Below are 13,661 nucleotides of genomic sequence, written 5' to 3' on the forward strand. Positions count from 1 at the left end.
CCACACTGGCAACAAGTTGCTGGCAACCTCATTAAATTTTACGATACTTACCATAATTGCTTAAGAAATTTTACAATAATCATCGTAAAATCTAACGAGGTTGCCAGCAAATTAACTTGTTGCCAGTGTGGACCCGGCATTAGATGCACAAAACTTAAATAATATATATTATAAATAAAAATTTAAAATTATAAATATATATTATGATTTATGTCTTCGACAGCCCTGATGAAATAAATATGAAATATGAGTCAGATCAGTCACAGAGCAAATTTATTAACACAAACAACTTTGACACAACCTTTTTATATTAACTAGTAGACCAGATATTATGGACCACATGTTAAAAAATCATATTTTCAATTCTCAAGGCCAATTCTGTAGAACGTCCTCTTAACAAACAGTTGATGAAATTTAATATACCTAACATGTTTATTTTCGTATTATTACAAATTTAAATAACAATCACCAAAAATAAAATGTGGATACAAATATAGAGTAAGATATAAAAGAAAATAAAATAATTAATACGCACAAAACATTATATCTCTAGTAATGTTTTGGGTTTTCCTGTACCACATCGGCATGCTCACTATCGATAAACCCAAACATTCTTTCGTTTTTACTGTACTACTAATGAATATGACACAAAAATTAAGCAATGAGTTTAAATTATGTATTTTTCTAAACATTGATAAACGTTACATACGCTCAAAATATATTGTCTTCTTTGAAAAAATCCGTTGTTGTGTCTGTTTCATAACAATTTATAATTTAACCCGTAAAACTAGACATTTTAAAATACTTTCAAAATTCTGACGATAGTGGCTCTCATTTTATTTTTTAAATATTAATTAATTATTCTGACGATATATTGATTCCTGCACATGTTTTTTTTATTTACATTTAAATACTTTCTATCTATTTTTTTTAGAAGGTAGGCTTCAAGTAATCACCTACTATGGAGCCTTCGCCACTGTAATATATATTAGACTATGTCTAATCCGAATAAGATCATATTATGGTCCTCCACAGAGTGTAGGTTTTGTATCAAAGATTTTTGTTTTTACGAGAAATGGATGTTAACCACTTGTTCAACCTATTAGGTAGTACCTACTCTCACTCCCAGACACAAATTGAAAAACAATTTGAGTATTTGCCAGACCCAGGATTCGAACCTGGGATTCATATTTCGAAAATGTTACGTGGAAATGTATACAATATCATGGTTGTGCAGTTCTGCCTATATCGATACTGTTCTGTGGTGTCCGTGTGTCAGCGATGGAGCATTATCCATACTCCTTACAACTATTCACAAATAATAACTTACCCGCTTGTTTTAATGAAAGTGTTAAAAAAAGGTTAAGTCATTTTTGAGAAATAGCATGACTCAAGACAGGTTATATGCTTTTGCGATGTTAAATAGGTTAATGTGAGGCATTCTCTCGCTGCAGTAATCTCAAGCATTGTAAATCGATCAAAATTAGAGGTTCGCGGCACGTCATTCCTCGCCGCCTGATGAGGTCAACGCAATAATATTATATGTGACGCATAAAGTCTAAGAACCGACCTATCCAATCATATATTTACATTAAACATAATGCTTATTTTTTAAGAGTATTTGCCTGCTATTTTTTATACCTAAAGTGCGTGCTATCATTTATCATTATTATAGGTTTTTTTTCTCCTCAAAGCGTGCCATAAGTTCGCTACCACTGGTATAGATACTGATACACCCCTCGTCGCTTTAGGATTTGTTTCCCGAATAGACCAAATGTCAATTTTTCAGGAGACGAAAAACAAATTTCATTGTCGTATATTGAAATATCAGTAGATGTATCAATCATTCTTTCTACACTGTATGATTGCAACATTATCTAAGAATAGATTCCAAGAATAATATACTGGTATAAATCAGTAAATGCACAGAAAATGCGTTTTATTTACAAGTACTCGTTGTGGATATTCGGGAAATTTTTAGCGCTCTCTCAGAATAATGGATATTCGGGACAAAACAAGGACGTTCGGGACTTAAGACCGTAGCGTATTGCTGCACGGCCCACGGATTACTGAGTGGTCAAAAAGTACGCACCTCAAATGTTATATTTATTTACACGATAATTGTTAATGATTACTTTTACTATTTAAATACCTAATGATCGTAATAACCCAAGTTCATAGGTAATAATAACATGCGGCATTCGCTTTTTTCGGTTTTTTTCGTAATAAGTAATAAAATAGTTTTTAATAATCTTTTTTTATTATTCAACGAATAATTCACAAGATTTAAGAATGTACCATTCTAATTATTGAACATACATAATTTTGAAAATCACTTCTGAGAAAATATATTATAACCAATAGAAAAAATCTTTTTGAAAAAAGTAAGACACCCGGCAGGAATCGTCCCTGCATCTCCTGGGTTTACGACCCAGTCCACGAATTATCCACTATGCTACGAGGTGACATACTTATGACGACAAACTTTAACTATTGGCCTTTTAATACCTGCTCATCAGTATTCTTCAAAATCAAGCGACTATCGGCGATCGGTTTTTGTTTATTAAATAAAAGTAGGTATCTACTACTTCAATTACTAACCGACGTCACGGATTTCTCCAATATTTTATGATGGTACTTACTCGTACTTGCTAACAATTTTATATTAATACTTTTTCCAAAAAAAAAAAAAAAAACTATGTATATAATATATCTGTATATTATTATATCTATATATTTCTATAATTAACAATTAAACTTATTACAAACCACCAAATAAATATTATATATTTACTATTGGAATGACAACACAAAATAATAGCATCTATAAATTAATTACCATTGGCTGCTAATATTAGGTAGATACCAATATCCTAAGTATATAATATTCACCAAATAAATAATTACTAACATACATATTAAATTAAATTAACTATCAGCGCATTCAAAAATAAATAATAGCATCGCCTTTATTTTCATAGAAATGCCTAGATTAAAAGTAAAATAAAGACAAACAATGTTTGATTAAAAATAATTTGAAATAATAATTATTTTTTACGTCATAGTAGTTGCCGGGTCATACTGTAGAATTCATGTAACCGTTGGGATTTTGTGTCATTTATCAAAACAAAATGCAATTATTTAGGTTAAAATACTCACTTCCATAACTCTACTGTAAGTTCAGGGCGAACTGGTGATGTATCAGCTGTGAATGATCTCTTCAAATTTGATGAATTCACTATTAAAACAATAGTAACTTTAAAAACAATATCAATAAGACGAAATTTGAAAGAGCACTCCGGACGGCCGAAAAATATGAAAGTGGGCGTAATTGTTTTAGAGCTAGACAGCGTGAATGTGGGAGCGAGATGCACGGCGTCAGCGCGGTTTGATTGGCTAAAAGTCATATTCGGGAAATAAAAACTCAGCCAGAGATTTATTTCGACCGAAATTAACTTGGATATTCAGGTACGAATAGTTGGACATTCGGGAGAACAACACGGAGTAATTGTAACTTAACATGGCGTATTCGGGTTTTTCAAAAAAATATCTCTGTTCCTAGATAAAAATATATTGTTTTTATAAATGATTTCGGTAGAGTTCGATAAAAGAAATTGAACTGCATTAAAATGTCGATTTCGACAAAATGGATATTCGGGAAACAAATCCTATAGCGACGCCCTGTTACAGGCGGGCTTCTCCCGGTGTAAAATAATCATTTAGTAGCTATAAGTCGAAACGTAACCCTGACCTCTAGAAACGGCTTCATAAAACATCTAATCTGATTCCTTGCTCAACCACGTAAGTATTTTTTATTCATAAGTAAAGGCCTTCGTCCGGTGTGTGAAAATCACATATTGGGCGGAGGTGCAATTAAGATACATTTAATTTAATTTAAAAAGTATAAATGATGATGGATGAAAGAGATAATTTTAAGACTAAATATAAGTATTCATATAATAAATTTTGCCGTGCTTGCCGGCAACGTCCAAATTTCCACGCGCCTGCGCCGGATTCGTCAAATCAAAAAACATCACGCGATAAAATTTGGCCAATCACGAGAGTCCTTTTTGTTGGATGGCGTGGGTACGCGAAGTTTGAAAAAGAAAAAAAGTTAGTGAGCGTCCGGTTTTCAAACGATACGGACTGACGACTGTAACTGTAAAAAACTACAAAATAACCTTGTCAAACTCAAGATTAAAATATATACCTAATACCAAGTTACGCACAAGAAAGTCTTAGTGTTTTATTTAACCACAAACATAAACATATCGTTCCTTTTTTTTGTGAATCCGGGGTTCGATGGACACCTGAGCTAGTCACAGGAACCCCGGGTATCTCAATACCTAGTACTAGATAGTACTAGATACTGGTCTTGGTACCGTAAAATTTTTTTCGTTATTTTTGTCTGGCATGTAATAATTATTATTATTACAGATGGTGAATGCTCATCCTATCTAAAATATTTTTCGCCTTTCCTATTTTCCCTCTATATTCCAAAGAATTTGTATCACTGGTAACATTAAAAAATGTTGTAGGAGTTGAATATCTATGGTGTATAGTCTATGGTGGCACCATAGATAAGGGTGGCACATCTCTACTGCCAAGTCTGATCAAATTGAATGCACATCATTGCGATTTGATTATAATAACTCAACTTTGACGTTTGCATTAATTTGTTATGGCACCATAATAATTATTGTCAAATAACTTTATTCTTATTTTGCGATCACAGCTTGAGTTAAATAAACTGAGGAGACGCATTAAAAATAAATAGGTAAACGATGTTTTTGCTTGCTTGGGTTTTCATGGCAATGTTCAGTTTTATTAGGTTTTGAAAAGATATTTAATTAACATACATGCCGCAGAGCTGTTTTTGAACAAAGAGAATGATTAAAGGCACCCTCCAATCTTTTTGTTTTTCAACGTAAGGTCAGTCGGGGCAAGATCGGCATACAAATTGAAGAGTGTGACTTTAAATTAATTTTACGGAATTAGTAATTGAGATTTTTAATATATTTTAGATTTGTTCAGCGCTCGGAATGGAGCGGAACGCCCCGGAGCGCCGTTCCTGTTCGTGGGATTTCCAAAGATGGCGTTCCTGTTCGTTAAAACCTCGAAAATGGCGTACCGGTTCGTAAAATATCCGACGGACAGCGAGTCGTCTAGTAAAATCCTAAAGCGTCATACTTAATATTATTACGTTCCGGGTTAGATTTAAAATTTACGAAAATGAATTGATAGGTACAAAGGTACAAAAACAAAAATATTTTTTTTATTAAAAAATAATTTTACTGGTTTAGAACCACTGAATTTTCTATGACCCGTACATATTACGTACTTAAGAATGTCCGAAATTGTTTTAAACGGTGGGTAAACAACAAAATATTATTTTTTCAAGACAATATGAAACTGGCCTTCAAAAAAGATTGTTTTAAAACACGAGCATATGTACTGAAAAGTATTGTATAATTTCTCTCAATTGTTTCCATTTATAGGCACAGAAAAAACATTGCATTTTTAAAAAGAATTTAGTACGCACCGAAATACTAAGAGCGTGCGTGTTCAAAAAACAAAATTTATGAGTATGTAAGTCATAAATGTTATGTTCGCCTTCTACGTATTCTTTCGGGCGAAATGCATTGTCTAAAGACTTCTAAAGCTGTTAAGTGTAAACTAAATAAAAATTGCATACATGAAAAAATCTAACTAGGTAGTTAGTAGACCTTTGCAGATGAGCGCGCTTAATTGTTTTATTACCGACAAAATGTGTGCCCTGACAAAATCCTTTGTAGTAAATAGTTAAAAGTTTTCCCTAAAACCTATATGTTTTTAAGGGGTTGAAATATTTCAAATTAAATAAATGTAATTGTTAATTTAGTCTTGATTCTCCTTTTGACCAGTTCATACCTCTTAATAATTCACCAGTCTTTGGGAGATTTGAGATATAAATTATTTATATTACTGAGTGACAACATATCACTTCGGCATACTTACATTATTACTTATTGTTTTAATTTTATACATATTATATTTTTACGGGTTGAATGAATTGGTTGTTAAATTAAAATAATAATAAGTACATTTATAATTTAAATCAAATAATATCGCATGCCTATTAAAACTTATTTATTATTTAAGATACAATTAATAAATTTCTAGACATTGCGGTTATATGTAATACCTATATTTAAGTGTTAGTGTCGTGTGATTATCTATTAAGTTATATACCATATGTCATGTTATACCTTTTTTTGTAAGTATTTTGTATACTTGCATACCTATTTCAATTTAACTAAAAGTAATTTTATTTGATTGTTTGTAAGTTTATAATAATTAGTTTTGTGCTGACGTCGCTACATTCTGGTGAGTTTTGTGTTTTAATTAAAAAATTTAACTGTTTTATATATATGTAAGTTACATTTTAAAGAACATGGGTTCTCTTAAAAGTTGGCTAAAAATCGCAGCAGACAATAACATTTCACAGGAAAATAATATATCCGCACATAAAAAAATTAAATTAGATGATCGAAAAGTTCCAACCGAAACTATTGAAAAATATTCTGTAGATTTACCATCATGCTGGTCCCAAACACAATTCAATCGTTTTAAAAATGATTACGACTGGTTATATATAAATAAGGGAGGTTTAGGTTGTATTTCATGTAAATCTGTTAAATCATTAGGAATCCACTCCGATAAAAATATTAGATTGACAATACAGTGGCAACAGGGCTCTGTATTTCATAACGGTTTTTCATTATCGTCTCAACAGTCTAGTTTAAGGAAAAAAATATTTGAACATAAAACTTCAGCAGCGCATAACGCTGCATTGGAAATAATCCAAACTTCTAATAACAACGCTATTATCGCATGTGTACAAAACGCACAACAATCATCTTTTTTAACTACCGAAAGAATATTTAGAACCGTGTACAGGATCGTTAAGCATCAGAGGCCATTTTCAGATCTACCGGTGGAAGTTGATTTACAGACGTTGAATGGAATTAATCTAGGGAAAATTTTGCATTCCGATAAAACGTGTGCAGAAGTTGCTATTCACATCTCATCAGAAATGAAAAAATCAATATGCAACGAAATCATTTTATCGAAACAAAAAATATCGATTTTAATCGACGAGTCAACAACGTTAAGTAAAAAAACGACATTAGTAATAGCAATTAGAACCTTTTTTGGTGATTATCCAGGGGACGCCTATGTATTCAACTTAGATTTAGTTGAACTTTTTGATACGTCAGCAGAAAATATTACCAATAGTTTATTATCTTGTTTACGCGAGCACGGATTTGATGACGCTTTCCTCGCTGAGTGTTTTATTAGTTTCGTATGTGACGGGGCCTCAGTAATGATAGGTAAAGATTCCGGGGTCGCAAAACGCCTAAGAAACATATTTCCCAATTTACTGGTGTGGCATTGTGCCAATCATAGACTGGAGCTAGCAGTAAATGATGTAGTGAAAGAAGTTGCCGGTATAAATCATTTCAAAATTTTCATTGATAAATTATACACGTTATATCACCAATCACCTAAAAATCAAAATGAACTGAGGGAAGCGGCCAATTCACTAGAAACCCAGTTATTAAAAATTGGAAGAGTTTTATCAGTGCGGTGGGTGGCTTCAAGTATGCGTACAGTAAATGCCGTTATTAATAATTATTCGGCACTATACGATCATTTTAATAAAGCATCCGAAGATAATAGCAGGGATGAAACAGAACGATGCAAATATAGTGGCCTTAGAAAAATGTTAACAAGTGTGGAATTTGTTCGAAATTTAAATGCAATGTCAGATGCACTAGATGAATTAGGTGACTTATCGAATTATCTTCAAAGGCGTAATATTACGCTAGTTGATGCTGATAAGGCGATTAAAACCACCATTCGTGTCCTTGATTCGATGGCGAATGATCCCGGTCCAAAATTATTAGACGCTCTTAGAGCCATAGATGAAAAGATATACAAAGGAGTAATTATTCAGGAAGGAAAGGTTAAAGCCATTAATATTTCTCAATTATATAGAAGTCTAGCCAATAACTTAAGAAATCGAATGATTACAACAAGTTCATCGCATGTCAGTCGAAACGCAAACATTCACCAGGAAAACATTAATCTATATAACAATTTATTAGAGAGTATACAAGTACTGGATCGTAATAATTATCACAAATCAGATGATGACGGCGTGGACATACGATATGGAGAGGATAACATTATAAGATTATGCCATCAATTTCATTTAAATGAATTAGATATTAAACGCGGTTTTCGGCTTTTTAAAATGAGTGATGATTCTAATAAAACTCCAGATGATTTGAAACCTATCAACAGCTGAATGCGAAAGAAATTTTAGCGCTTTAAATGAGATAATGACACCATTAAGATCATGTCTTAATATTAAAACGTGTGCTGCGTTGTTATTTATAAATAGTGTAGGTCCACCATTGAGGCAATTTAATCCTGAAAAATATGTTCGGTCATGGTTGGCTAAAGGTCGGCATTCAGCGGATGACACAGCAAGTCGAAAAAGAGAATTGAAAGATGAAAAAACGTACGACCTCATGTGGAAATTATTGTAAAAATTAATCAAACCAATGCGGATATGCATTTCTTATTTTTCTTAATGATTGTTTATCAACGTGTAATAGCCAATACGTAAACCTTGTAGTAAATATATAAATGTATACCTACATACTATCTATCTATATATAAATATGTATAATAATTATGAATGCACAGACATAATAATATGTAAATGTAATAATTAATAATGTATTGCTTGGATCCCTCCTCTCCTCACTAACGCCCTTATCCTACAGTATTCCTTTCCTGGTAAGGAATATGCTTACACCTCCACGTGGTCTTACTGGACAGTATTGTTCATTTTTTATTGAAAACATTTAGTCTATAACTCGGCTCAAAATCTCGGTTTCATTGCATTGTATAAATTCAATAAAGCCAAGATTTTAAAACATGTGCATTATTTACAAAATACAGTACAACAGTAAATATAACAGGTAATGTTAAGTTGCGAATTAATTTGTTTGTTGTTCAAGATTAATCCAATATAAAAGTAAACTGTATGAATGACGTTCCAACGTATTAAAATTTATTATACCTTGAAATTCGGGAACAAATTATTTCGCATAACACATTTTAAATTACAATAACAATTGACAATATTGACAAAGAGAAGCTTTCTTGCATGTTACACTGGTTATAGATGTATTTATTTGTAATGATTATTAATTTTAAATATATGATACTTTTAGTAAGTGTATTTCTTTAGTAGAGAATTTACTTAATATCTTATATAATATCATATTTACAACATCTTAAATATACAACACCCACTATGGTCACGCGGCTTAAGCGTCGGCCTATAGTGTCGTTGGTCCCAGGTTCGAATCCTGGGTCTAGCAAGTACACATATTGTGTATAAGTGTATGTACCTAATAGGTTAGGCAAGTGGTTGAGATCCATTTCTCGTAAAAACAAAAAAAATCTGTTAATATAAACCTCTACTCTGTGGAGGCCCATATGATCTCATTACGATCGGACATGGTCGAAAAAAAAGAATTTATCTATGGTCTTGTAATTTCTTTATCCATAAAACGGTTAAGTTAGATATTTAAAATGTGATATAACAAAATTTCAGGACTTGTGATGCCATACGTATGATAAAGTATGCAGATAATGCATTGTTCAATAGTTCCATTTTATTAAAGGGCGGACAATAAAGGATGTAAATAGATACAATTATCAAAGTTACCTTATGGAAAAAATTTAAGTATTCATACTCATAACTTGATTATAATGCTGTGAATGTCAAAAGTTCAAAGAATGTTTTTATTTCTTTCATCGGTTTAAGATTGCAACAAAAAATCGAACACTCTTTGATATACTTTGAAGATTATGCAGCGCTCCGGTTCGTAGAATTGTCCATTTCGAGCACTGGATTTGTTGAATAAAATATACTATGTAATTAAAGTAGTGTTTGTTTCAAAAGTATCGTATGGCTTAAATGGCATTATTTTGACAAAAAACGTAAAAATGACCCTTATTACGATCTTACCCCTTCACCAGGGGCTAGTTCGTCAGGAAGAATTATTTTCATTATAATACGCTTGAGAACCACACGGGTTTAGATCGTCAAAATATGGTTATTGATAGAGAAAAGTATCATACCAAAAATATAAATACATGGAATAAAATATCATTTATGATCATATTTCACAACCATGGGGTTACTTCGGCATATTAAATGTATGCCGATGTAACCCCATCACAAATGTTTAGGCATAGTAAACGGATCTAGTATTAAAAGATTGTTTAAAATATAATGTTTATTATTCTCATCATATACTACGTAGAAAATTAATTAAGAAAGCAAAGTACATACATATGAAAATACTATTTTCGATAAATGAATAAGTAAATGGAATTTTTATTGAATATTGAATTGTTGAAGATTAAAATTAAACATAATTTCACCTCTTATTAAAATTAAAGGTTGCGGAAGAGTACAAATTATGTCTGCATTGAGAACATCAGAAATGTCGTCAATAACTGGAAATATAAAAACTGTTTGCTTTTTCGAGACCATATTTTTTAATAAAATCTTTCTCCTGTTAAACTTAGCCACGGGTTTGTCTTTTTTGTTGAAACTCAAAATTTCACCAACAAAGTGTTTGATGGTCTTTTTGGTTTCAAACTTGACTAAAATCCAGTCTTCAATATTTTTTTCTTGAGGATCATTTACAACTACAATTGCATCCTCTATTTCTAAAGGGTCATTAAAATTCTCTTCATCGGTGTCTGGCAACAAATCAGATATATTTCCAGTATCAGATGATGCTGAAGTGAAGTATTCGTCATCTTCAGAGCTTGACGTTGAATATAGTTTTTCGCTTGGCAAAGGCTGTAAACCAATCACTCTTTGGAATGCCATTTTTAAATGGAGTTTTTATTTTATTTATTTGAACATAATGCCCAACTAACTCCATAACTTCCTTCCTCGATAATCCAAAACCATTTCGCTACATTACGTGTAGATTTTCTTCCAAATTCCGTTCTAGATCAAGGGATAAAGCAGTTGGTTTGCCCATCTCTTTGCAGACGATTTAAAATTATATGCGTCAATTCACAGTGAATTAGATTGTCACATATTACAAAATAATCTCAACTCAATTGAAATTTAGGCGAAAAAAAATAAACTCGAATTTAATACTGATAAATGTGTGTGTATTAGCTTTTCGAAATCAAGATCTCCAATTATTTTCAACTACAATATGTCAAATAGATTACTGAAGCGTCAATCAGAAATTAAAGACCTTGGCATATTGTTTGACTCACGTTTATCATTTCGCTCGCACATCACTTCTACGGCATTGCGTGCGAGCAAGCTTCTAGGATTCGTCATGAGACAAGCCAAGTCATTCAAGAATCCAACTGTTTTACGTACACTCTATGTGTCGTTAGTACGGAGTATTCTTGAGTATGGCTCCATCATCTGGAGTCCTTATGAAGTTTCCTATAAGCTTGTTTTAGAGCGTGTTCAGAAAAAAATTCTTCGTCATCTCTATTTTAAAGTTTATAATTATTTTCCTTTTGACACCTTCTCAAACGAGTATTTTCCGACTAACTTTCTTCAAGGCATGCTCGCCTTTCATTCTCTTGAAGCTCGCAGGTCACTTCTGCTCTTAAAGCATTTTTCCCTGCTCTCACGTGGTATCATTTTCAATCCCGATATTCTAGAAAATTTAAATTTTTACACACCCGTCAATTACATGCGTGGTCGCAGCCATGACCTATTTTGGGTGAAAGCTGTTTCCTCATGTCAGGCTCACCAGGCACCAATAGCGAGGGCTGTGCGGTTGGTCAATGCACTCCCTAGAGATGTAGATATTTTTGGCGATCCATTATATATCCTGTTTTTTAAATTCTATTTTATTGTTTAATTTGTACTTTTTGAATCATTGTTGTTTTCTTAAATTTTATTTCTTTTGTATAAAACTATTTTTGCTTTCTTTTTTTCCTCCACTTTGTTTTTTCTGATTTTCCTAACTGATTACTTGTAATTTTTATTCTAAATGTCATGTTGTGAACGTCCTGAATTAATAATTTGTTATGTACTCAACGTGTCTTTTTCAAATAAATAAATAAATAAATAATACGTATTTACTTTTTGCAAACATACTAATAAATAATTATAAAAGGCGAATAGAAAAATATAACGATCGTATTAAATATTTAATTTGGTGGAAAAAAAAACAATATCAAATCTTATTAGCGTGATGATAGTGATAGGAAGTATTGAAATAAAGTATTGATACCGATTTTGGCATCGAAAGAAAAGTATCGATCAAGTGGTATTTATACTAGACTAGCAAGTTCGGTATAAAAAATATGAACGCCTGTACACATGCATGGAATTACTGTTGGCAATTATGATTATTTTAAACTGTCATGACAATAACTGTTTACACGTTAAAGTGCTGACTGTCTCTCCAATCTCATTCTTCAAGAGTAAGCGAGGCGCGATGTTGTCATTTTATACTACTATCTGACAGGTCGTATTGAAAATCGGAGCTCAAAATGAGTAGTTCGTTTTTTTACCGGCAGGTTCGCTACGATCGCTTTACTGCGCAGGCGCAGATCGAAAATAATCTAAAAGAAAATGCGTCAATTGAGCTTCTTTACGAGCTGTTTATTGGCGAATTTAAAAGCGGGCGATTCAGCTAGGTACTGCGATTTGATGATTACACACAAAACTTTCCATTCGCTGAGAAGCCTCAAGCCAGCGACTATTTTGACGGAACGTAGATCGTTTTTTTTACCGGGAGGTTGGTACTGCGCTCTACTGCGCAGACGCAGTAGGCCCACACGCCGGCGTGTAGCATGTAAAGTTGACCGGCTTTCAACTTTTCTCGGTAGAGTGTTTACAATCTGCTTATTAGCTTATTCCATGATTACACTGGGCGACTTTGGAGGCAGATTGTAAATTCGCCAATAAACAGCTCGTAAAGAAGCTCAATGTAATTGAGGCTTCAATGACATTGAGCTACTTTACGAGCTGCTTGTTGGCGAATTTACAATCTGCCTGTAAAGTCACCCAGTGTCATCATCGAACAAGCTAACAATCTACCGAGAAAAGTTGAAAGCCGGCCAACTTTACACGCTACACGCCGGCGTGTGGGCTTACTGCGTTTGCGCAGTAGCGACCTCCCGGAAAAAAATTAACTACATTCTTTCAAAATAGTCGCTAGCTTGTTGGCTTCTCAGCGAATGGAAAGTGTTGTGTGTCATCATCAAAATCGCAGTAGCTGAATCGCCCGCTTTTAAATTCGCCATCAAACAGCTCGTAAAGTAGCTCAATGTAATTGACGTAGTCTGTCGCATTGGAAATTCGGAATCCTCCAATCTTGTTTGATTTATGCACGCAATCTTGCCAAATGCAGGATAATACATGTTTCCCCATACATTTACATTTTCTTTCTGTGCACAGCACATTCATGCACGTGGAAACGGGATATGATGCTTGTCCGCGAGGATTTGTTTCTGAAAAAACTCAAAATCAGTATCGCTATCCAAATAAAGTATCGATACTGGTATTGGTATCGAAAGAAAAGTATTAATATTTT

The sequence above is a fragment of the Rhyacophila brunnea genome, unplaced genomic scaffold (assembly GCF_057557595.1).
Source record: "Rhyacophila brunnea isolate RB1 unplaced genomic scaffold, BYU_Rbru_1.0 scaffold_8, whole genome shotgun sequence".
NCBI classification, from domain to species: Eukaryota; Metazoa; Arthropoda; class Insecta; order Trichoptera; family Rhyacophilidae; genus Rhyacophila; species Rhyacophila brunnea.